Raw genomic sequence first — 24,342 nt, 5'->3', positions numbered from 1 at the left:
AAAATGGGATACGTTGGAATTGGGTCGAGACTGCTTGATCCAGGTCCGAGAATCATAGAATTCTTACAATGCAGAAGGAGGTCATTCGACCTGTACGACCCTCTGAAAGAGCATCCTGCCTTGGCCCACTCCCCCGCCCTACCCCCATACCCTATCTAACCTGTACATCTTTGGACTGTGGGAGGAAACCGGAACACGCGGAAGAAACACACGCAGACACTGGGAGGAAGTGCAAACTCCACGTCGACAGTTCTGTCAGCCGTTATTCAAGGTCCATGGAGTCTCTGTGTCTTAAAATCCAGCCCATTTTCTCAACTTGATACAACAGGAAGCCTGGTATCGTCACTCCTAAAGCTAGTTTTTTTTCCAACATTATCCTTCAAAGCTATTCTTGACAGATATTCCAACTAAAATGCACTGTAGCTTACCACTTGGCCCTATATCACATTTTATACCTCTTGTTCCTTCAACTCCAGCTCACTGCAACAGCCACCACCCAGTCCACTCTATGCCCCACGCAAACAAGCATCCTCTCCATCATTATTCATTGCACTGAAGATATCTCTGTAAACCCTGGGCAGCACGGTGGCACAGTGGGTTAGCCCTGCAGCCTCATGGCGCCGAGGTCCCAGGTTCGATCCCGGCTCTGGGTCACTGTCCGTGTGGAGTTTCCACATTCTCCCCGTGTTTATGTGGGTTTTGCCCCCACAACCCAAAGATGTGCAGGCTAGGTGGATTGGCCACGCTAAACTGCCCCTTAATTGGAAAAAATGAATTGGGTACTCTAAATTTAAAAAAAAAGATGTCTCTGTATACCCATTTCCTGTTTCATCTTTCCCCATTAGATGTTTTAAAATATCTTCTGTCCCTGTTTGACAATATGTTGGTTACTTACAGTCTGATGTCTCTGACATGCTTTCTTGAGGCACCTTGGCGTTTCAGTTGCATTTTTGTATCAAAAAGCAATTAACCAACCTTCATTTTATGCTTTTTGTTAAACTATAATTTCCTTTCTGAAAGTGAAACTGAGAATGTGTAGGCAGACAACCTAACATTCCGATTTTTTTTTTTTTTTTTTTTTTTTTTTTTTTTTTCTGTTGTCCTTCACGGCCTATTTCATGATCTAGCTGTTTTAAATCCACCTGTTATCTACCCTAATAACAGCCCCCAAAGACGACTTTCACAAGACCACATTGATGGATGTAAAAAGAAATGCAGCTGTACCCAAATGTAGTACAGGAATGCTCAGGCTCCATTATCAATTTGGTTAGAAATGAAGGGCAAGCACTATATTACTGTGCAAACTCTTGGCTAGTATGAAAACAATCAACCATGATTTCCCGGTGATTGCAAATTAAAAAGTGTGTAACTGCAGTTTATAGAAAAAACCCTGAATTGTGATGGTTTTGAAGATGCAGCAGCATAATAACACTGGTCAAGGCCCCGACCTGAAGAATTAAGCAAGAGTGTCTGCGCCTGCAGATTCTCACTTGAGCATGTTATCATCTTGAGGCAGTTTGACATGGAGGAGAATATTTAAACCTTAAACAGTACTGAGATGGGTCAGTTTATCTTTCCTTTATGCACCTCGTTATCAAGATACTGAAACATTTTGTATGTTGTCCATTTGGATACTACCCCTAATATCTTTGTCCCAGAATGTTGGCAATGAAGTTTTCGGCTATTTGCAGCGTGGTCAGACCCATGTGATGCAGGGGAATTTGGTGAGTTGGTTCCAAAATAAGCTCCGCAGCAGGTAACAGGCTAGGGTTGTTTTCCGTAGAGCTGAGGGGTGACTTAATTGAGGTGTAGAAGATTGTGAGGGACCTAAATTGGGTAGACAGGAAAGACCCTGTTTCCTCGAGCGGAAGAGGTCAGTTGCCAGGGAGCACAGATTTAAGGTGACTGGTAGAAGGATTAGGTGGGACATTACCAAAAATGCTTTCACGCAAAGAGTGGGGAGTGTCTGGAATTCGCTGCCTGGTTTGGTCATGGAGGCAGAAACCCTCAAGCAGCCCCTGAAGAGCCTTAAACTGCAAGGCTACGCTCCAGGTGCTGGAAGGTGGGATTAGAATGGGAAGCTTGTTTTTTCTTCATGTTTTAGCTAGTGCAGGCACGATGGTCTGAATAGCTTCTCTGACAACTTTTGTGTGGGACCTTGTGGAAATCTTGATGCGCGGACCTACTTGGGAATGGCCTGGAAAATTTCAACTTCAGGTGGGCAATTCCCCTGCCCCCCAGGACCGTCCGTGAATGTCTCCAACTCTGACTAGAAGCAGGGTCTTGGGACAAATCTGCCGTTCTTACCTGGGTAGTTACCGAGGAAATGCTAGACTAAACCCAAGCCTAACATCTGTGTAACTAAACAACTGACTCCCCAATTACACCCTCCCTTCCCCAACTATCCCTTCTGACCACCTGCCCACCCAGTGACCCTGCCACACTTGATGTTACCCTGTGATCAGAAGATCCCAGGAGAAATGTGCAACATTGTCAAGTTGGTGAAATTTGAAAGTGCAGCAGCAATCGACATTGCTGCCACTCGGAATATCTGAAACTGTTTCTCTGCTTGTTGGACCTGCTGAGAATTTATATTTCAGATTTCTGCAGTATTTTGCTTTTGTTTTAATGACTTGTATGGGCTCAGTGACGTCTCCTCCTACGGCTTGTGTTCTATTTGATATACCATATAACTTAACATCTTATTTGTCATTGACCATACTGCAAATAGTTTCAATGTTCTTTCCAACAGTAAGCCCGAATCCCTTTGCTACACTGTATCTTTTAGACAAACCATGTTTAGCTTGGCTTCCATCGAGACTTGAATTTAGTATTGGTTAATCGGATTAGATGTGCTCTTTCTTATTTGAACTTCCCTGATGCTCTAGGTTCCTCTGTATCTGATCAACCTGCTGTTCATTGTTGCCGACTTCTTTCACCAAATCATCAAATTTGGGCAATTTTGTTGCTGCTGCTGTTGCTATGAACATCAAAGGTAACTGCACTGATTTTTTCAGCCGCACTCCCCATTAATTACTTTTTGCCACTCTAGTGCAGCTCCATGTATGACAACCTTCCAATCTGCCATTTGATAGTGCAGTTACCTATTTTCCCACTCATGCCATTTTGTTTTTGTGTCATTTGGGCCATCTTCCTGGTATTGGTATCATGTCATATCCATAAAGCTTTTGAGAAATAAGCAATGACTGTGGGCTTTGCCTTTATCCATTAAACTCTGGTAAGCCAAGCCAGTCACAAATTCTCGTTTCTGATTGCACTCTGACCTGTAGACTCACTTTGCCTTTACTGATATAGCTCTCTCTCTTTCCTCCCTTCTCAAATAAAAGCAATACCAAATTTCCCTAACTTAATGCCCTTTATTCAAGAAAGTCTCTTCAAGTTTGAATAATTTGATTAAATTCATTTCCAGCACGCTCCTTTTGTCCTTTTAAAAAAAAAAAAACCAAATGTCATGTTCCCTTCCCTGATATTTGCTTATTGTTACTTCGTATTGTCTTTGAAATGTTCTCAATTCACAGAAAATTAACCTTACTCTTGTGAGAAAATAGGTTGCCTCTTCTATGAATATTTTGATGCGACAGAGATGTTCTGGATGCCCGCTGAAGGATTCAGGTCCTGGGTGCCAACACTCTGTGCCCTCCCCCAGCTGCCGTGATCATTTCCCCCCTTCATTTCCCCTCACTGCATCCATTCTTCCAATCTCGCCCTTTCCGTCTTTTCACTATCCGCTTGGACATTTCCCTCCTGTGACTTTGAACAGTTCGACCTCAGCAAATGCTTCAGCTTCACCCCCTTGCACTCGCATCTCAGTGACCTGCATTTCTTCTCAGTTAGTAACGAACCAACAACCCTTGACGTTGACCCTCTCTGTGGGTTGAAATGACTCCCCCATTTTTAATGTCCATTTGTGTCAAGTGGATCTCCAGGCATTCACCAATATATCATCCAATTACGCCTTCAAGTAGGGTAAGCTCCTAGTCACGTTGAAGTATTCTCACAGAGGACAAACCAGAAAGTTAAATGCATTGAATATTTAATTTTGCTTAAAATTTTATGGAGTGTGAAATAAATGATTGGGGTTAAGGTGTCTGTTGAAATAATATTCACTTAAAAATGTAATGGGCGGCACAGTGGTTAGCACTGCTGCATCACAGCGCCAGGGACCCGGGTTCAATTTCGGTATTGGGTGACTGTCTGTGTGGAGTTTGCAGGTTCTCCCCGTGTCTGTGGGTTTCCTCTGGGTGCTCTGGTTCCTCCCACAGTCCAAATGTGCAGGTTAGGTGGATTGGCCATGATAAATTGCCCCTTAGTGTCCAAAAGGCTACGGTGGGGTTATTGGGTTAAGGGAATAGGGTCGGGTTTGGTCCTTGGTAGGGTACACTTTCCAAGGGTCGGTGCAGACTCGATAGGCCGAATAGCCTCCTTCTGTACTGTAGAGATTATATGCTTCTATGAATATACGTCTTCATGGAATTTCTACATTTCGAGGCCGTCAGTAGAGGGGTTCTACCTGAGATGCCAGCCATTTATTTCCTTTGGCAAAGAATTAGTCACCGTCAGTTGTTAAGGGGGGTGGGCGTTAGTTTATTGTTGGGGGGGACGGGACAGATTTGGACGTGTTATTAACTGTTGACTGTTCTTCTTGTATTGAAACTTGAAGCATCCGTTTTATTATATTGTTATGAATGAAAAAGTTCAATACAAATATATATATTTTTAAAACTTAAAAATATGCATAGATATATAAACTGCGAGGCTTCATCAGGCACGATATTCCAGAGAGTAACTTTTGCACTTGCTGGGGATTACTCACTTCAGTTTTATGCGGAGTGAAGCCAATAAAGTGAAACACAGTTTCGCAGATGCCTGGGGTGGTCAGTTTATTGTTTGCAGGGAGCTTCAAAGCTGATTCCTAATCCTGTCCTGCTATAATGTTTGTGCTTTTAAAGTACGTATTGTTGGAAATCCTGCTATATTCCCTGCATTCTTTTTGCCTCTTAATTTCATTTTCTTTCTTTTTAAAGTGCAGAGCCTGAGTTATATTATTTGTTGCTGCTGCACCTGTGATCATCTCATGGATGAGAGATAAGGCATCAAACCTTCTTAGCATCATAATTGCAAGGAGATCTGCCAGGTGATTCTGAAGATATCTAAAGCCAAATTCCAACCAAAATATAGCAGATGTGCTTGAATGCTGAACAGTAAAAACGCCTTGTATTCACCTCATCAAAATTCCAGTTCTCTATAAAGAAATCCCATCAGCATCATTTTGCATGCAGTTTGGGAGGGACTTTCTCAAAGAATGGTTATTGCTTTGACAATCAACTCAATTGTTGAACTAAAAGCAAAATCTTGCCGATGCTGAAGTGTGAAATAGAAACAACATTAAAAAACCTATGTCTGTCAGCATCTGTGGAGAGAGAAATGCTTTGAGACTAATATGACACTTTGGATGGTTTATTCTGAAGCACGAGCGCTCAAACTTTGTTGCACCATTGCAGCTGCTTCCCCTTGGTTTTAGGGACAGTAGCATGACATGCTCTGGAGAAGTGTATCGCCTCCTTGATACTTTTTTCCTAATGTCTCCATGCCTCTTTTTCTAAATGCCTGTTTGTTGTTGCAATTTTTTGGGCAGCACTTGCTCATTGGTACCTCATTTAAATGACTTTTTACATGATAACTGCGCTCACATCCTGAATGTCAGTGGGTTGTTCAACCATTGGATCATCAACTTGGTGTGATCCTTTCAAACACTTGCCAATGAATACTTTCTTGTGAAGGCCACTGGTTACCAATGGGAATGGGACTCTGAGTGATTTCCTCTCTACGTCTGGTTTTCTGATAGTTGTAGCACTTTATGATGCTCACTGGCTATTCAGCGTCGATCTTCAATTGCTCGGTTTCTTTCTGTTCTGCTGGAACTTTCTGGTCTGCCATTTTATCTTTACTGAATCATGGAAGGGAATTTGTCTGTGTTTTTAGGGGAATTAATTCTGACTTTTGGTCTCTCTTGCTTGTCATAGCAGATCAGGGTAAAGTAAATCAACATAAGAAAAATGTAATCTGAGACACTTCCCTCCAGTGCAATAAGAAAAGGTTTGTAGTTCAGACCTTCCCTAAATCTGCAGATGTCCTATTACTGGGGGTTTGATGAACAAGGAACAGGGATTCACACAATACTGCAGTTCCTCTTTCAGATTTCAGACGTGTGATCCCATCCATAATTTGAGTGACAAAGCATTAGATGATTTGTTCTTGTGATTTGGAAATTATGGGACCATTTTTAAAAAAAAAATTAACTTGTAATAGGAAATTGGACCTCGGAACATCTTGGCATATTGTAAATCTGTTCACAACTGCTGGAGTTGGGTGATAGTCATGACTTTGTATTGCAGCACAGGGTGAAAACGATGAGGTTGGGGAGACCAGATTCACACACTAATATTGCAAGCTGTTGCAATATTGAAATGGCACTCCAACTCTTACTGTTGTCATCCAAATGCAACTGCTCAGTTCAAAATTGATCCTGTTTTTCTCAGGGGTGGGACAAAAAGGAGCTTATGGTGATTCTGAAATGGATTGCATTTTTTTAAGTACCTTTTTTCTGTCTCCTGTTTCCATGCTGTCCTTGATTAAAGTTTTCAGAGAAGCAATTTAATCTTTTTCAAATTTAACCCAAGGTTTCAGGAAGAGAATGTAGTGCAAGGTGAGGATAGACATGTGGTCATTATTTCTGCCTGTGATAACCATCCACTTGGAAGTAGGCAAAAATGCTGCAGCTGATTCTCAGCCAAAATAGGGGGGAAAAAAATTGTTTTCTGGAAGTATTTTCATTTAATCAACCACTTACAATTTATACTGTTGATACAGGTGCCATGAAATGTTGCACAGTTCGTTTATTATTTCCTCCCCAAACTTTGTGGTCCCCAGCTGCAGCAGACTTGCGTCAATGCTGGATGGCCATTGTCGTCTAGTTTCTGGTTGCTTGAATTTGAGGAGGAATGCCTTGTGGTAACTTGCCCCGTTAGGTTTTGCTGCCTTCATGTTGGGGGGGCTTTATACTTTTTCTCTTGCCTCTTGATGACGAACCCGAGATCGTGAACCTCACTTCTGCCATTTTGTGTGACCGTTCTTAAACGAAAGGTTCATTTCCAGTTCCAGAGCAGTTATTTCATAAAATATTTGTCTAATTTACTGGGAACAATAGTTTTCAAGCAGGGCATATCCATTCATACTGTTAAACAACCTTTTAAAAGCAGCCTGTTCATGGACACACGTACGTAAATTGGCAGTTTTACTCAGGTTGGTGGGGATTGGAGAGAAATTCATTTACGTGTAATTATGCATTCTTGCGGAGGCTATGACGTATTGGCGCAGAGTAAAGCTTTGTTCTAAGATGTGACTGAGCTAAGAGAGGAGCTGATGCTGAAATGGGGTGGGGGGTGTGCAATTCTCAAAGTCTTGCACCATTTAACACTGGAAGTTTCTAAAGCAATGATAAATTGTTGGTTGAAACAGTACCTTTATCCTGCGATGCATGCCTGTTCTTCATGTCCTTGCACATTATTAATGTTGCTCTGATTGGTTTACCTAATTTTAGTGCTCTGATCTTGACAAAAAAAATTGTAGTAAATGCAACTCACCTTTTTAATTGCATTTATATTCCTGGATACTAATCGCTAAAATTTAACTTGCATTGTGCTTGCTTTAATGGCACATAGAAATTATTCAGTGAACCATGTAGTTGTGTTAAAATCCAACATCCGATCCTTAGTCTGTGTGCATTGACTTAAGCTGTGTTAATGGATTGTCTTCTGTGCTCCGTCTCTGCACTTCAACCAGGGAAGGGCAAACCAGTCAGGCAGGCAACTATTCCTGCTGAAGGGAGTGTCTCTGAATGTTGTTGCTGAGGGTGGGGCAAAGCAGGACTGGATCGGTTTCATCACTTTTATCCGTCGAGTCAGGTTATCTGCCAGACTTCATCAAGGCCCAACAGAATAATAGCAGTTGTGCATCAGTACCCTTGCAGGTAGTAAGTGCCACAAGGAAGGGTCTGGAGGAAATTTGGTGAGGGGATATTGGCATTTTCCTCCACACTTAACTTTAGTCAAAGAATAAAATTTGTGTTGCTAAGCAATGCTGCAATCTTCCAGTTCATTTAATTTGTACCTGCCACTATTGGACCACGTTACCTGCTTTTTCAGCATTATGATCAGGAAACATCTACGGCTCATATTTGTCTTGTATCCTATCACATCCCTTAACTATTACACAGTCAATTTAAGTGCAGAGACCATTGCACAAGTATATGTCGTTTGGGGAAATAAGAGTTGATCCTGCATTTTTTTATTCGCTTAAATAAATACCTTCACCTACTCTTGAGTAAATTAAAAGGAAAATGATTGTTAGTGACAATATTAATATTTTGCATTCTGCAAAGCTCCATCATGAATAGATTTAACTGTGGGTGACGTAATGCACCTCTGGTTATGTAACTTTCCATAGATGGCAATTCCAATTTTGATGGGAACCCATGTAACATTTCACGGTTGAAGTCAAATGATGGTGTCTGAGGTGCCTATTTTATACACATATATTGTATCTGTACTTGTATTTTTCCCCCAACTGAGTGGGATGCAGGCAAATTAGACTGCCAGTAGTGGAAATTTTGTGAGTAGCCTATTTGAAATGCACTGTAACAATGAAAATGTAACTTGGTTGTGTTCTGTGGTTATTAGGTTTCCTCTACACACATACAGTAACATGAACCTATTTACTGAAACTGTGGTTGAAACTGTACAAATGTCTAATTTCTTGTAAGTAATGAATTCCACCGTGGTTCATGGCCCACAACTGCACTCATTCAAGTCACAAAGCAGCAATGATTTTTTTTATTTGTACAAGTAGTTTTTTCTAAAAATATCAGCAGCAGGAAATACAAAAGGGTATGACTGGTTTTGAGATTTTTAATTGCTGTAACTTGTCTTTGTGCTTCCCATCCAGTACCATCGATGACACTTTCCCATGCCCGGTGTTGCTGATTTATGTATCTGTTTGTAATAAGCTGCTCGAATACACTGGCCCAAATCTAGAAATTGACGAGCAAGTTTAAACTTCTGATGGGTTGATTTCCTCTGTGAAAGTCTCTGACACTGAGAGCATGGCGGGACGGTCTTGGAAAGGTGACACAGTTTAACACCTGGTCCAACTCTGTGATTCGCCAACGTAAGTGGACGGAGCTATTAACCATCACTAACCACCCACGTATTCACCATGCTGCCCATCTATAATTTCAAAAGAGAAAAAAATTCTGAATGGCGTGCAACCTGAAATGAACAAAGAAACAAAGAATCCCCGGTGTGAAGAAGGAGGCCATTTGGCCCATTGAGTCTGCACCAACCCTCAGAAAGAGCACCTGATCTAGGCCACATCCCCACCCCATCCCCGTAACCCCACCTAACCTGTACATCTTTGATTAGTATGGCTAATCCACCTAATCTGCACACTTTTTGACTGTGGGAGGAAACCGTAGAAAACTCATGCAGACATGGGGAGAAAGTGCAAAACTCAAGGTCGGATTTGAACCTGGGACCCTGGCGTTGCGAAGCAGAAGTGCTAACCAATGTGCCACCCTGCCACCCGATTAATTGAGCATTTTAGCAGGTGTATTTGATGATGCATAGTAAAGCATGTACTTTGGGACCAGCAATGTGGAGCACTAATGGTGAATTCGCGGTCAGATGTGCAAAAATGATGCAGAAGTGCCGCTGTTCCTGATTTCGTTTTCAAAATGCTACTGGTTTCCTTTCGATACTTTTGGACTTAAAAGTTCTGCATTTTGCATTTCTGACACTAGTTGGTGGCAACGCCGCAAACAATTGCCAATTGGACATGCTTGGTAGGAAGGGACGGGGAAGAGGGTAGCTGATGATGGAATCGTTGTAAGGTCACCGACTGGGCCCATAATCGTGAGGCCCAGGCTCATGTTCAAATTCCATTTAGTCCATAACAAATTTGGAATTGGTGTCTATGAAACTATTTTTTAAAATTCATTTCCGGGATGTGGACGTCACTGATTAGGCCAGCATTTATTGCCTATCCCGAGTTGCCCTTCAGAAGGCGGTGGTGAGTTGCCTTTTTGAACCTCTGCAGTCCTTGAGGTGTAGGTACACCCACTGTGCTGTTCGGGAGGGAGTTTCAGGATGTTGCCCCAGCGACAGTGAAGGAGCGGCGAGATATTTCCAAGTCAGGGTGGTGAGTGAGCTATCATCAATTGTTGTGAAAAACCATCTGGTTGACTATTGTCCTTTTGGAGAAGAAAATCTGCCATCCTTACTTGGTCTGGCTTACATGTGACTCCAGGTCAACAGCAATTTCTTTGATACTCAGCAGCCCACAGAAATGGCCTGGTAAGCCACTCCGATGGGCAACGAATGCTGCCCTTACCAGTGACGCCCACATCCCATGAAAGAATAAAAAAAAAAATCATGCCCAACGTCAGAAAAGAGCACGTCATGTTATCACACATGACACGCTGCTAAGAGAGGAGGTGGATTCTGTCTTATCCACGTTTTAGGTTTGCGTTGCACCAGCTTCCTCGCTAATATGAAAGTAATAACATAAATGTGAGGGCAAGTTGCAGGTCCAAGCATGGAAAGCAGAGGAAATGGGACAGATTAGATTGCCCCAGAGTGAGCTGGCATGGACTCGATGGGCTGACTGGCCTCCCTCTGCCGTCATGACTCTAAAAGGAGTAAATGTGATTTTGTATCAACATAGCTTTGTGCAGGGTTTTCACTTTCAGACAAGTTTATAGTCAATGGAAGTATTTGCTGCTTTTCCATTTCAGTTTAAGATAAAATGCTTGCCTTGAAACAGTTTCCTATTTGTTTCAAAGAGAGATGTGGTGAGAAACATTCAGATATTTGTGCAATTGGGTCCTAATAAACTCATTTCAATGGCATAGAATTATTACCTGGCTTCTTGATAGAGGCCTTCATAGACAGTAAAATTAAAATTTTTACTATCAGGCCATATTTTGTCGTTATACATACGCACACACACTCAGACACACCAGTAACTAAATTTGGTAGCAGTGTAACAATATCATCTGGACAGTTTGATCAACGTGCTGAATGTCAGTAGGTTGCAGTGGCTGTTAGTACGCAGAAGGGCAGTTTTACTATTCTACAATGAACATGCTGGATTTCGGCTTCAGTGATGATAACCTGGACTTGTGATTCTTTTGTTCATCAAACCTGTTGCCAGTGTGTGTAAATTCTTTGTATGTATTTAAAATTTTTTTTTTTTTTTTTTTTTTTAAGAGTACCCAATTAATTTTTTCCATTAAGAGGCAATTGCAGATTGAAGAAGGGTTGGGTCGGGCAGGTGTTTCATTCGGGACTGGACTTTAAAACAAGGGTGGTGGCCATCCTGATTAACAAGAGGGTGGCATTTGAGGTGGGGAGGATCAAGGCAGACCCAGGGAGTAGATTTATTCTGGTCAGTGGGAAGATGGAGGGAATGGTAGTGGTGCTGGTAAATATATACGCCCCAAATTGGGATGATGTCGCGTTTGTTAGGAAGGTGCTGGGAAAAATCCCTGACCTGGACTTGCACCGGCTGGTTAGGGGGGGTGAAAAACAATGATACGGGCGAGACTGTGGCAGGAGTGCTGTGGGAGGCAGTTATCAGAGGGGAATTTATTTCGATTCAAGCCCATAGGGAGAAAACTGAGCAGGCGGAGCTGGACAGATTGGTAGGAGAAATCTTACAGGTGGACAGGAGGTATGCAGAGTCTCTGAATGAAGAGCCCCTGAGGGCGCGTCAGAGACTCCGAATGGAATTTGGGCTCCTTTCCACAAGTAAGGCGGCGGGACAGCTGAGGAGGGCAAAAGGGGCAATATATGAATATGGGGAGAAAGCTAGCAGGATGATGGCACATCAGCTGAGGAAGCAGGAAGTGGCGAGAGAAATGGGGAAAATAAAGGATATGAGAGCGAAGGTAGTAATAGACCCGGGGACGGTTAATGACGTGTTCCGTGGATTTTGTAGTTGGTTATGTGAGTCGGAACCCCCAGCCGGGGAGGAGGGTATGAATCAATTCCTCGAGAGGCTAGAGTTCCCGAAGATAGATGAGGAGCTGGTGGAAGACCTGGGGGGCCCAATTTGCCTCAAGGAGGTGATAGATGGGTTGGGGGCGATGCAATCGGGTAAGGCCCGGGACCTGATGGATTCCCTGTGGAATCCTATAAAAAGTTCTCTGGGCTATTGGGGCTGCTCATCACAGGCATCAATTTCTCTCATCCTGAAGCGAGATAAGGACCCAGAGAACTGTGGATCGTACAGGCCAATTTCCCTACTGAATGTTTATGCTAAATTGCTGGCAAAGATCTTGGCCACTTGAATAGAGGATTGTGTCCCGGAGGTATTCGGGGAAAATTAGACGGGATTTATGAAGGGCAGGCACCCGACGTCCAATATTAGACAGCTTCTTAATGTTATAACGATGCCAGCGGAGGGGCGCGATGTTGAGGTGGTAGTAGGTATGGACACGGAGAAGGCTTTTGATCGGGTGGAGTGGAAGTACCTGTGGGACATTTTGGGTAGGTTTGGGTTCGGACAGGGATTTGTGGATTGGGTCTGGCTATTACATCAGGCTCCGGTGGCAAATGTAAGAACCAACCGAGTCTGGTCAGAGTATTTTAATCTCTGCAGGGGGACAAGACAATGATGTCCACTCTCCCCATTACTGTTTGCCCTGGCCATAGATCCCTTGGCAATGGCCCTCAGATCATCAAATGCCTGGCAGGGGGCTGGCGCTGGAGCACAGAGTCTCTCTATATGCGGGTGATTTGCTGCTCTATGTCACAGACCCAGTGGGGGGGGATGGCCAAAATCATGTAGATACTAGGAGAATTTGGACGATATTTAGGTTGCAAGTTAAATATGGGAAAGAGCACAATGTTCGTGATCCACGCACGGGGGCAGGAAAAGAGACTGAAGGAGTTGCCGTTCAGTGTGGGTGAGAGGAGTTTTAGATATCTGAGGATTCAAGTGACGAAGGATTGGGGGCAGCTTCATAAGTTAAATCTGGGCAAAGCAGTGGATCAAATGAAAATGGATTTTCGCAGATGGGACATGCTCCCGCTGACGCTGGCTGGGAGGGTCCAGGCGGTAAAGATGACGATCCTTCCGAAGCTGCTCTTTTTTCAATGTCTTCCGATTTTTATCCCAAAGGCTTTTTTCAGGAAAATGAACGTGGCGATATCGGGTCTTGTGTGGGCGGGTAAAACTCCGAGAGTAAAGCAGGTATTCCTGGAACGGGGTCATGGAGAGGGGAGCTTGGCCCTCCCGAGCTTTATTAACTATTACTGGGTGGCCAACATATCGATGGTCAGGTAGTGGAGGAGAGTATAGGAGCAAGTAGTAGCGGCATCCTGACAGCACCCCTGCCATTTTTTGCCGGCTCGGCACTCTACGAGCCCTGTTGTGGTGGCAGCCCTTGGGGTGTGGGGGCAATGGAGGCAACACATGAGATTGGAGGGGGCATCAGTGTGGTCACCGATTTGTAACAATCACCGGTTTGCCCTGGAAGGGCTGGATGGGGGCTACAGGGGATGGCGGCAGGCAGGGATTGAGAGATTTGGGGACCTATTCATTCAGGAGGGTTTCCCTACCTTGGAGGCATTAGAGGAGGAGTTTGAGTTGCCAGGTGGGAACGGGTTTCGGTACCTAGAGATACAGGATTTTATCCGGAGGCAGGTTCCTGGCTTCCCTCGCTTCCCCCTGAGGGATAAGATAATGTGATGTCAAAAACAGAGGTTGAAGAGGGGAGGGTCTCTGAGATATACAAAGAGCTGATGGAGTGGGAAGGGCCCCCATCAGATAGGTGAAGAGGAGCTGGGTGGGAGATAGAATTCGAGCTGTGGGAAAAAGCCCAGAAGAGAGTCAATTCATCCTCGTCGTCTGCCAGACTTAGCTTGATCCTGTTCATGGTGCTCCACAGGGCCCACATGACGGTACCCAGGATGAGCAGGTTCTTTGAGGAGGTGGAAGAAGCCCGGCAAATCATGTACATATGTTTTGGGCTTGTCCGAAATTGAGGGGATTCTGGCAGGGATTCGCGGACATTATGTCAGAGGTCCTGGAAAGAAGGGTAACTCCAAGTCCAGAATTAGCAATATTTGGGATATCAGAGGATCCGGGGGCCAAGTGGGGGAGGGAGGCCGATGTTCTGGCCTTCTCCTCCCTGGTGGCCCGGGGATGGATTTTGCTGGGCTGGAGGGACTCGGCGCCTCCAAAGTCAGGAGTGTGGGTCAGCAACATGGCAGGGTTTCTCAGTCTGGAGAAAATTAAATTCGCTTTGAGAGGATCAATTCAAGGTTTTGCCCTGAGATGGCAGCCTTTCATAGACTACTTCAAGGAGAACTGAACGTCAGCAGAAAGGGGGAGGGGGGGTGGGGAGCGGGAGGAGGAGGAAACCAGGAGGCATGGCAACGTTACAACTCGACTGAGAATATAGTTTACGGGTAGCCAGGGAATAGAGTAGGTTGTTTTTTCTTTCTTTGTGTGTGTCGGCCCGTGCGGGTGTTTAAGAGATGTTAATGTGTTAAACTGTGAAAATTACAAATGCCTCAATAAAATATTTTCTAAAAGAAAAAGAAAAAAAATTGGTTCAGTTGAAAGAGGGATGGACACAGTTGCAACATTTTAGTTGTTGTTGTTGTTGGAACTGTCACAAGTGCACAGTGCATTCGCATACCATTCTGAAAAAAACTGGAACTAATTGATGTACGTTTGTCTTTTTGTCTCATTTGGAAATAAAAACACTGATTTCTCCCCTCTGCCCATTTCCCCAAGTTGGATTGCCACTCGAATAATGGCAATTCTAAAAGATTATCCAAGTAACACGGCACGATAGGCATTTTGTTTGAATTTGCTCATTGAATCTAGTGCATGTTGAAGCAAGATTTGGGACTTTGTAAGTGTTGTTGAGGAATGGGTTGCACAGTACGTCGTAAAATGCTTTGCGATCAGATTTATTGAATGCTGGTAAGATCATTGATATATCTTCTCCAAAATGTAGTTTTTCAAATTCTTTGCTTTCCAGTCCAATTTTTTTCGCCTTCACCAGTTCCAAAGGTGCCTGTTCTTTAAATAGCTATTTTTTTATCAATGTACCGGCAGAATGATTATTGATATGTGAGAACATCGCAGCTGAGACTACAGTCAAATGTGACTCAGGCCCACAAAGGGAGGTGCTTTTACGCACTTATGGGTGGGATTCTCCGATCTTGTCCATGGCGGAACCTGTTGTGAGCGAGAATGAGAAATTTGGCATTCCAGCCAAAATTCCATTCACTGTCAGTGAACTAGAAAATGCTGGCCACGAATAAGGATGGAAGATTTTGGCCAAAGGCTTAAATTTTATTTGGTGTCAAATATTGCTTTAGCGAGTAGGCCTGATCACATAAGCGTGACTGGCATTTGAGTACCAAACTGACCCATTTTCCACTTTATCTGGAGGTCAGAAATGGACACTGTCTGCAGAGAAATCACATACAAACCTCGAGATGGGGGGGCGGGGTTAGGGTTTCCAACATAACCCTCAACCTGATGACCACCTTTCCTATGTGGCTGTATCAAGCCATGTGTGGTCCCTAGGTATGCAAAACACCAAGTGTTGCTACAGCTAAAGTTCTAGCTGGCCCCCATGGTGTGAATGATGAGTCTGGCCACGTAGCTGTGGAACGTTCCAAGCAGCTGAACTGTGTTCTACCACCTATCCCTCATGGAAATGTTTATGCAGATAAACACTTTTGACTATAAGTCCTTCAGGCTCTACACATATTGTCCTTGAGTCCCTGTGGGAAAAGGAGATGATAGATCTTGTTGGATGGGGTCCTGAACAGACTGTCGCAGTCACTTAGTGGAATGCCTCATCGCTAGAACTTACAAAGAAGCACCAAGACGTAGCTTGGCTTATGGTGAGATCCTCCTAGTTAGATCCTTCCTCCACTAGTCTCACCTCCTCAGCCCTTGAGGTGGCTGTGGTGGGCAAGAGACCATTGTCCATCTCCTTCTGGAATGTGCCCCTGCAAAGGTCTGGAGCGGGTTGCAGTGGTTGTGTCACGGTTCGTCCTGAGCAGCTCTGTGACATGGCTGTGCTTGGTGGGCTGTTCTGAGACAACCGTCAACTGCAGCTGGAGAACCATCAACTTGATGAAAGATGCTATCTGGTCTGCCCAAAGCTTTCTTGTCTTGTGTGCAACGAGTTGTCCTCAGTGTTGCAGACTGGTACACTTCGAGGTCCAGAACTATGATGTGCTGAGGGATGTAGACTGCTGCAAAGGTGCAATAGGAAAAGGTCATTGTATGAGCTTTTCAGCTATAGTACAGGGGCCAGGGGCTAGAAACAATGGTGAACCCCCTCGGGTTATATGCTTGACGAGGAATATACATTGTGGATATCAAGAGTATTGAAATTGATGACAAGGTGGCTCAGAATGGAACATACAGATGCACCATAGAAGGCCGCCTATCTGGCTGCATCACAGCCTGGTATGGAAACTGCTTGGCCCAAGACAGCAAGAAACTTCAGAGAGTCGTGACCACAGCCCAGTCCATCACACGAACCTGCCTCCCATCCATTGACTCCATCTGGGTAAAGCGGGCAGCATAATCAAAAACCCCTCCCACCCGGCTTACTCACTCTTCCAACTTTTTCTAAAGGGTAGGAGATGCGCAAACAGACTCAAAAACAGCTTCTTCCCCACTGTTACCAGACTCTTAAGCGACTCTCTTATGGACTCTCCTGATGAACACTTCATCCCTGTTGCTGGAGGAGGTGCTGACGACAGGGGGACTGGAGAAGGGGGTGGTGTAGGCGGTTTACGGGGCTATTTTGGAAGAGGAGAAGGTGCCGCTGGGAGGGATCAAGGCAAAGTGGGAGGAAGAGTTGGGAGAGGGTATGGAGGAGGGGTTCAGGTGTGAGGTGCTCCAGAGGGTGAATGCCTCCACCTCGTGTTCGAGGTTGGGGCTGATACATCTGAAGGTGGTATATAGAGTACACCTCACAAGGGCGAGGATGAGCCGGCTCTTTGAGGGGGTAGAAGATGTGTGTGAACGTTACGGAAGGGGGCCCGCAAATCACGTTCATGTGTTTTGGTCCTGTCCAAAGCTGGAGGATTACTGGAAGGAAGTGTTTAGGGTAATATCTATAGTGGTGCATGTAAAACTGGACCCGGGCCCTCGGGAGGCCATTTCGGGATGTCGGACCAGCCGGGGTTGGAAACTGGTGCGGAGGCAGATGTTGCATCCTTCTCCTCCTGAAGGCAGATCCTGTTTGGGTGGAGATCAACCTCTCCACCCTGTGTGCTGGCATGGCGGGGGGACCTGTTGGAATTCTTGACTCTTGAGAAGGTCAAATTTGAAATGAAGGGAAAGATGGAGGGGTTTTACAATTTGTGGGCGTTATTCGTTCTGCACTTTCGAGAATGGGATTATATTGAACATTAGAGAGGAGGGGGATTGGAAGAGTTGGGGGTTGGAGGGGAGGGGGGGGGAGACTGTATGTGTTAATGGTGACTATGGGTGATTCCTGATTCCTTTTTGTCATTTGTTTATGTTAACATGCGGACTAATGTTTGGGGGTTTGGTGGGATGATAGGATCGTTGTTTTTGATATGGGTTTGACGTTACATTCGTTACTGATTAGTGTTCATTGTTGGGTGTAAATTTGGGAGAAAATGTGAAAATGGAGGAGAATAAAAATATATATTTTTAAAACACTACATCTCTGTATGCTTCACCCAATGCCAGTGTTATGTAGTTTCATTGTGTACCTTGTGTTGCCCTATTATGTATTTTATTTTATTTTCATGTACTTAATGATCTGTTGAGCTGCTCGCAGAAAAATACTTTTCACTGTACCTTGGTACACGTGACGATAAGCAAAATCCAATCCAATGTTGCGGAGAGAGAAGTTGAAGTCTGTAATTTTCAATATGAAATGTTTTGCCCTGAGGCTGCATGCCTGATATGGATGGTATAATCCTATATCTAAGTATTGCAATTGTACTGAGGCACCAAAGAATGAAAATGCTGCATGATGATAAGTTAAAATGTCTGTAATTTTCAAGTAAATATTTGTCATGTACATGTACTTCATGTGTAATGTTTTTTAGAGGGAATAAATCAATGCAGTACTAAAGCAGTGCTGTGAAGCAGCGTTGCAGCCCTGGCGCTGCCTTTTGGATGAAACATTACACTGGAGTCATGTCTGCTCTCAGTGGATGCAAAGTATTTTTGAAGGGTAGCAGGAATATATTGTGCCTGGTGCCCTGACCACTATTCCGACCTCCGCGCATCAGTAAAGTGAGTCATCGCATTATCATTTGTGGACCTTACTGAAATAAAATTGGCTGTCCTACATTACAACTGGGTTGTGAAGCACTTTGGGGTGTCCTGAGGTTGTGAAAGGCACCATACAAATGCAAAATTATTTGCTTCCTTTGCAAACTTGTTGAATTATCAATATAAGATTCTCAATAATTGCCCTTTTCAAGATCAAATCAACCTTTTGACGAAACAAATTGACTTGATTTTTCAAAAAATCCGTTGTTCGAATTCATGTATATATCGAGTTTTGAGTGCAAAACTAGCCTTGCTCGTGAAATGTGTTATTGATTGCTTTGTACTTTATAGTGATTGCATAGTAATCCAATCTGCTTTGCACCAAGCACCAGGAAGAATTATGGCTGACGAGCAAAAGTAACGGCGCAACCTAGATAGAAGAAACTTTTATTTTAAAACTTTGCAATAAAAATAATGTGTCCAGGAATGCCTGTATTGGATTATGTAAATTAATTGTAGTTGGAATTTACCTACATCAGATTAGCGATCTGCATGGTACTGTGAGCATGACATTAATTTTCTTCCAGCATCATCTGCAGTTGAGGATTTTGCCAGTGAAACTCGCCAGTCACAGTGAGACCGTGTCCAAGAAGATTTCTGATATTTCTCTCTGGCATAACGATTGATAGAATTGCTGTCAGCAATGAATTACTTTTTTGGGGGAATCAAGTTGTGTACCAATGCATTCTGCCTTGAAGAATACCAAAATATGCTTTTGCATCTTCAGTCAGTAGTAGGGCACACCTCACAAGGGCGAGGATCTTTTACTTTTTAGGTCCAGTGTTAAATCTGGCCCAGACTAATGGAATGAAAGTTGTTTCTATTTGTTGGCAGTAATGGTGCATTGCAAAATAAGCTTGAGGAGTCTCAAAATTACTCCCCTTTGAGCAGACGACGACAATGCAAAATTGATCCAAATTTTCCGCTAAATTGGCAAATGTACGCTAAAGGGATGCTTTTCAACTATTGCTCGTGGCGAAGCATTCTCCATGCTCCATTGACTATGTGCGCAGAGATTTCTTCTAACCGTCTCCTTCTGTGATTATGTTGAGTTGATAGCTCAGTTGAATCTAGCCAGAGGAGTTGTTATTTGCTATTTAGTTTATCAAAATCCTATTCCGGTCTTTTTTTTGCTCGGGGGTTTAAGTCCAGTTCATAGAATGATAGAATATCTCCAGTGCAAAAGAAGGCCATTCAGCCCATCGAGTCTGCACTGACCCTCTGAAAGAGCACCTTGCCTAGGCCCACTCCTCCGCCCGATCCCCAATACCCCATAAACCCCACTTACCCTACACATTTTTGGACTGTGGGAGGAAACTGGAGCACCAGGAGGAAACTCGTGCAGACACGGGGAGAAAGTACAAACTCCACAGTCACCCGAGGCCGGAATTGAACCTGGGCCCCTGATGCTGTGAGGCAGCAGTGTTAACCACCATGCCGCCATGCTCACTGTTTTCATGCTGTGCATTCTGTATCCTTGCCCAGAGTGAAGACATTACTGAATTCCAAACCGGTTGTTGCAACAGTAGTATTATGTCACTGAAGTGTTTCTTATAAATATTCAAGGTTGCATAATCCACTTGTAAACTAAAAGGAGGGTGTTTTGGGTGAAGAAAAGATCATTTATTTATGTGGAATGCCAGCTTGCCTGGATTGTTCATACTCTTGCCTCGGCTATAAGGTTGCAGGTCAAGCCCCACTCCAGGACCTCGGGATAAAATTCATTTGCAGCACTGAACAAATAATGCATTGTTTTCTTAACTTTTATACGTTCAGCCTTTCATACATCTGAACTGTTATGCCAGTTTCAGTTACCGGATGCAATTTTAAAAGGGCCCATCACTGCAATGCAATCTGACTTTTTAAACCAGCGTTTGTTTATAAATGGACTATAAGATGGGTAGGTGTAAAACATAATTTTAAATGTTTATCAACTTCAGTGGCAAAAGTCACTTCCAGTTTTCTTGCTTTCAGGTCATTCAATCCACAGGTAGATTTTGTTTTACTGGATTTCCTTTCCATATCAAGCGAAGCCTTGTGACCTATTTCTGAGGCTTGATTCAGTTTTGCAGATTCTAAAGTCAAATTATGCAAACTTAGTTACATTTTGTTTTTATTCACCCAGCGGCTGTGCCATCTTACTGACACATTTATAGACATCCCAGTACGGTGGCTCATAAGAGACATCGTCTGTAATGAAAAGGGATGCAAGATGACAGCAAAGTTTTATGCTGATCTGTACGTTGAACTCAGCGCATATTTTGAGACAAAACAAAATGCAATGCATGCTGTGAATCTGAAATGAATAGCAGAAAATGCTGGAAATGCTCAGCAGGTCTTTTTGTTTCATGAGGTTAGGCTCTCCGCCCAACAAACCAAATACCATCATGAATTTTGGTTTGGATCTTGGTGCAGGGCTCATGCTAATTTCCAATTCTGAGATTTTGTGAAGAACACAACTGAGCAATTCCCACAAAGGTATCCATGATCCACAAATGGTATAAACGCACAACGGAGCAAATCAATGTTTTTAAATAGGATGAGTTCCATCCTGCTCTGTTGGTTTTGTCAGGAAAAAAAACAAAATTCTCAGCTTGTGGACTGCGATGCGCCCGCTGTGCATTTTTCAGATTTTCTGTTGTGACTGAGACTTCCACCATTTAAAATGGTGTAACGTTCCCACACACAAGGCGGCCATTTGGTTCTGTTTGTTTTATCAAGTTGGGCTAACTACTAGATTAAAAAAAACAACAGGGAAGTAAACATTTTTTCCTAGTTGTTACTGGAAATTGGATGATCCTGGGGAACTGAAGGTGGGGAATGTGAAGTTTTAAAAAAAAAAGTTGCATGTGGAGCATGATTTAAATACTTTGTATTTTTAATACCATTAATAAGGTGTCTATTTAAAGTTCCCTCTTTGAGTGATCAAATGGAGTTGGCTGTCATAGACCAAGGCAAATTCATTTGTCTTGCATCTACTGAAGGTTGCTGTGAAAGTGATTAGATTTGAGATTTATCCTCATGCCAACTCTAAATTAAGGGGCAATTTAGCGTGGCCAATTCCCCCAGCCTGCACATCTTTGGGCTGTGGGGATGAGACCCGCGCAGACATGGGGAGAATATACAAACTCCACACGGACAGTAACCCGGGGCCAGGATGGAACCCAGGTCCTCGGTGCCGTGAAGTAGCAGCGCTAACCAAGGCGCCATATTGCTGCCATTTTATGATTTTTCTGCAGTATTAGTGAGTTTTGTTTTTGTTCTCCTAGATTTGGTGCACTGCTTTTGGAACCAAGCCTATCAGACTCAGACTCCTGATACGTGAGTAGAAAAATTATACCCTGAGATGATCTTGATGCACAAAGAGGTTGCTGACTGACTAACACAACCTGTAGCTATACAGCAACTTTAGCATAACTAAAATGACCTAAGCCGCTTCACAACAGCATTTTAAGATAAAATATGACAGCAGGTTGCATGAGGAGAAATATGGGCAGGTGACCAATAACCTGGTCAAGGGGTTGGTTTTAAGCAGCATCTTAAATGAGGAAAGCAAAGTGGAGAGGTGTAGTTGGGGAATTCCAGGGCTTGGGTCGAGGCAGCAAAGGGACAGCCACCAGTGGTGGAACCGTTCAAATTGGGAAAGTGGGCCCAGAATTGGATCAACTCCGATACGAACATGCATACGAACCAGGAGCAGAAGTTGGTCATTCAGCCCCTCGAGCCTGCTCCGCCATTTAATAAGATCATGGCTGCTATGATGGTAATCTCAGATCTACAGCCCATCTACCCCTGATTAGCCTATCACTGCCCCCCCACCCCCCATCCCCGGTGACCAAGAATCTATCCACCTCTGTCTTAAAAATATTCAAAGATTCTACTTCCACCAATTTTCAGGATGAGAGTTCCAAAGACACTCAACCCAGATACCTCCGTTGTGGAGATTACAGAGAGAGGGTGAGGTGAAGTTACAGAGGGATTTGAAAACGAGGTGAGAATTTTAAAATCAACGCCTTGCTTGATTGGTTGCCGGTGCAGATTTTTGGATGACCTAGAGTTTATGGAGGGTGAAACGTGGAGACCAGCCAGGATTGAGTTAGAATTGACAAGTCCATAGGTTCAAAAAAGACGTGAATGGGAGTTTCAGCAGCAGACGAGCTGAGGTAGGGGCAGTGTTACAGAAAGGAATCGGTGGTCGTTGTGATGCAAGAAATATGAGGTCGGTAGCTCATTCTGGTTCATGTATGAAACCAAGGTTCCGAACGTTCTGGCTTAATGTCGGGCTGTTGCCAATGGAAACTTAGAGTTGGAGCTGGGGAATGGAGTTTGGAGTAGGTTTGAAAACTGTGATGGAATCTGTGGTTTCAAAGTTTTTATTCTTTCAGATGGGCCCAAACAGTTTCTAAGAAAACTAAACTTTGATTGGAAACCTGAACCACTGGGGAGACTGATACTGATTGCAACATATTAATGGACAGGAATCTATCCAAGCTCAGTAGTAGATGATGATTCCAGTGGTGCAGTACAGGTGGACTGAAGAAAACAGAGGCTAGATCCAGATGAGACAAAGAGCTGTTCCTTGAGCCTTCAGATGAGAACTAGGAATGCATCAAGGATGCATCCTTGGGGGAACACCAGAGGTAGTGGTGTAGGAGCCAGAGGAGAAGCCATTGCAAGTGATACTCTGGACACAATTAGACAGATTAGAATGGAATCAAGTGAGAGCTGCCCCACCCAACTCGACAACAATGGAGAGGCATTGGACGAGAATTGTGTGGTCAACTTGATGTCAAAGGTTGCAGATAGGTTGAAAAGGATGAGACAGGTAAGTTTACCTTTACCATAGTAATATTAGATGTCATTTATGACTTGAGAGCCTTTTTGCTACCACGATTGGGGATTTAAACATGGATTTCCAGAAAAGGTGAGCACAGATTTTGCAGGCCATTGCACATTCGTGGTCTGGGGCGAGGAAAGGGAGGTTGCAGATGGGGTGATTTTGTTTTGGAGGAGAGCGTGGATGACGGTGGATTTAAGGCGCGAGGGACAATTCCTGGATATAACTGTTTAAAAATATCAGAATACATGGGGACCAGGAGGAGAATTTGGATGACCAGTAGTTTTGTGGGAACAGGTCAGATGAGCAGGAGGTGGACCTTACAGACAAGTTGACTCTCGAACCGACCTTAAGGGGAGATGGGAGAGAAGTGCTGAGGCAGGGGGCAGATGTAGAGGAATTTTAGCTGGATGTACTGGGGGATCGGAGGGATATGAAAGAGGCAGCTGATAGAGATGGTCTCAATTTTACTGACAGAGCAAGTACACGAGCTCCTCGCACTTGTTGCAGGCAAGGATGGAGAGGAAAGCATTTAAGACAACTGTCTACAGCAGAGAAAAGAAGCTGCGGGATATCTCGGATGATCCTAGAGTAGTGATAAGTTTTCGCTGACTAGAGCAGGGCTTGCTGGTATGATATGTGATCTAGCCGGATCTGGTGGTGAATAGCTAACCCAGTTCAGTTGCCTGCACTATCTCCTGGATTTAATCAGAGTGGAGATTCGGTTCACAGCAAAGTGATTGCCCAGTTTATTAGAGGTCAGTGTGTCACAAATGGAGGTGAGGATGGGATTCAGCAAATTTGGAGCCCCAGATGAGTTAAATGGAGGTCCAAAGACTACCGTGGGCAGCACGGTAGCATATTGGTTAACATTGTTGCTTCACAGCGTCAGGGTCCCAGGTTCGATTCCCAGCTTGGGTCACTGACTATGCGGACACTGTAGGTTCTCCCTGTGTCTGCGTGGGTTTCCTCCTGGTTCTCCGGTTTCCTCTCACATGTCCCAAAAGTCGTGCTGTTAGGTGAATTGGACATTCTAAATTCTCCCTTTGTGTATCCGAACAGGCGCC

General features: G+C 43.9%; 1 protein-coding gene across 10 annotated transcripts in view; it reads left to right on the top strand.

Moving 5' to 3' along the window:
- The window catches only part of LOC140425573 (transcriptional-regulating factor 1), a 322,969-nt gene that overhangs the window by 103,708 nt on the left and 194,919 nt on the right, over nucleotides 1-24,342 (top strand). For 8 of the 10 annotated variants that reach the window (XM_072510041.1, XM_072510032.1, XM_072510049.1 and 5 more), the window contains exon 2: nucleotides 21,708-21,759. The exons of the other annotated variants lie outside the window; for them this stretch is intronic. The gene's annotated coding sequence lies outside the window, so the exon portion shown is untranslated. The remainder of the gene's footprint in view (nucleotides 1-21,707; nucleotides 21,760-24,342) is intronic. 10 annotated transcript variants of the gene reach the window in all.

The sequence above is a fragment of the Scyliorhinus torazame genome, chromosome 1 (assembly GCF_047496885.1).
Source record: "Scyliorhinus torazame isolate Kashiwa2021f chromosome 1, sScyTor2.1, whole genome shotgun sequence".
NCBI classification, from domain to species: domain Eukaryota; kingdom Metazoa; phylum Chordata; class Chondrichthyes; order Carcharhiniformes; family Scyliorhinidae; genus Scyliorhinus; species Scyliorhinus torazame.
The sequence above is the reverse complement of the archived record's forward strand: the minus strand, read 5'-3'. Positions and strand labels throughout refer to the sequence as shown.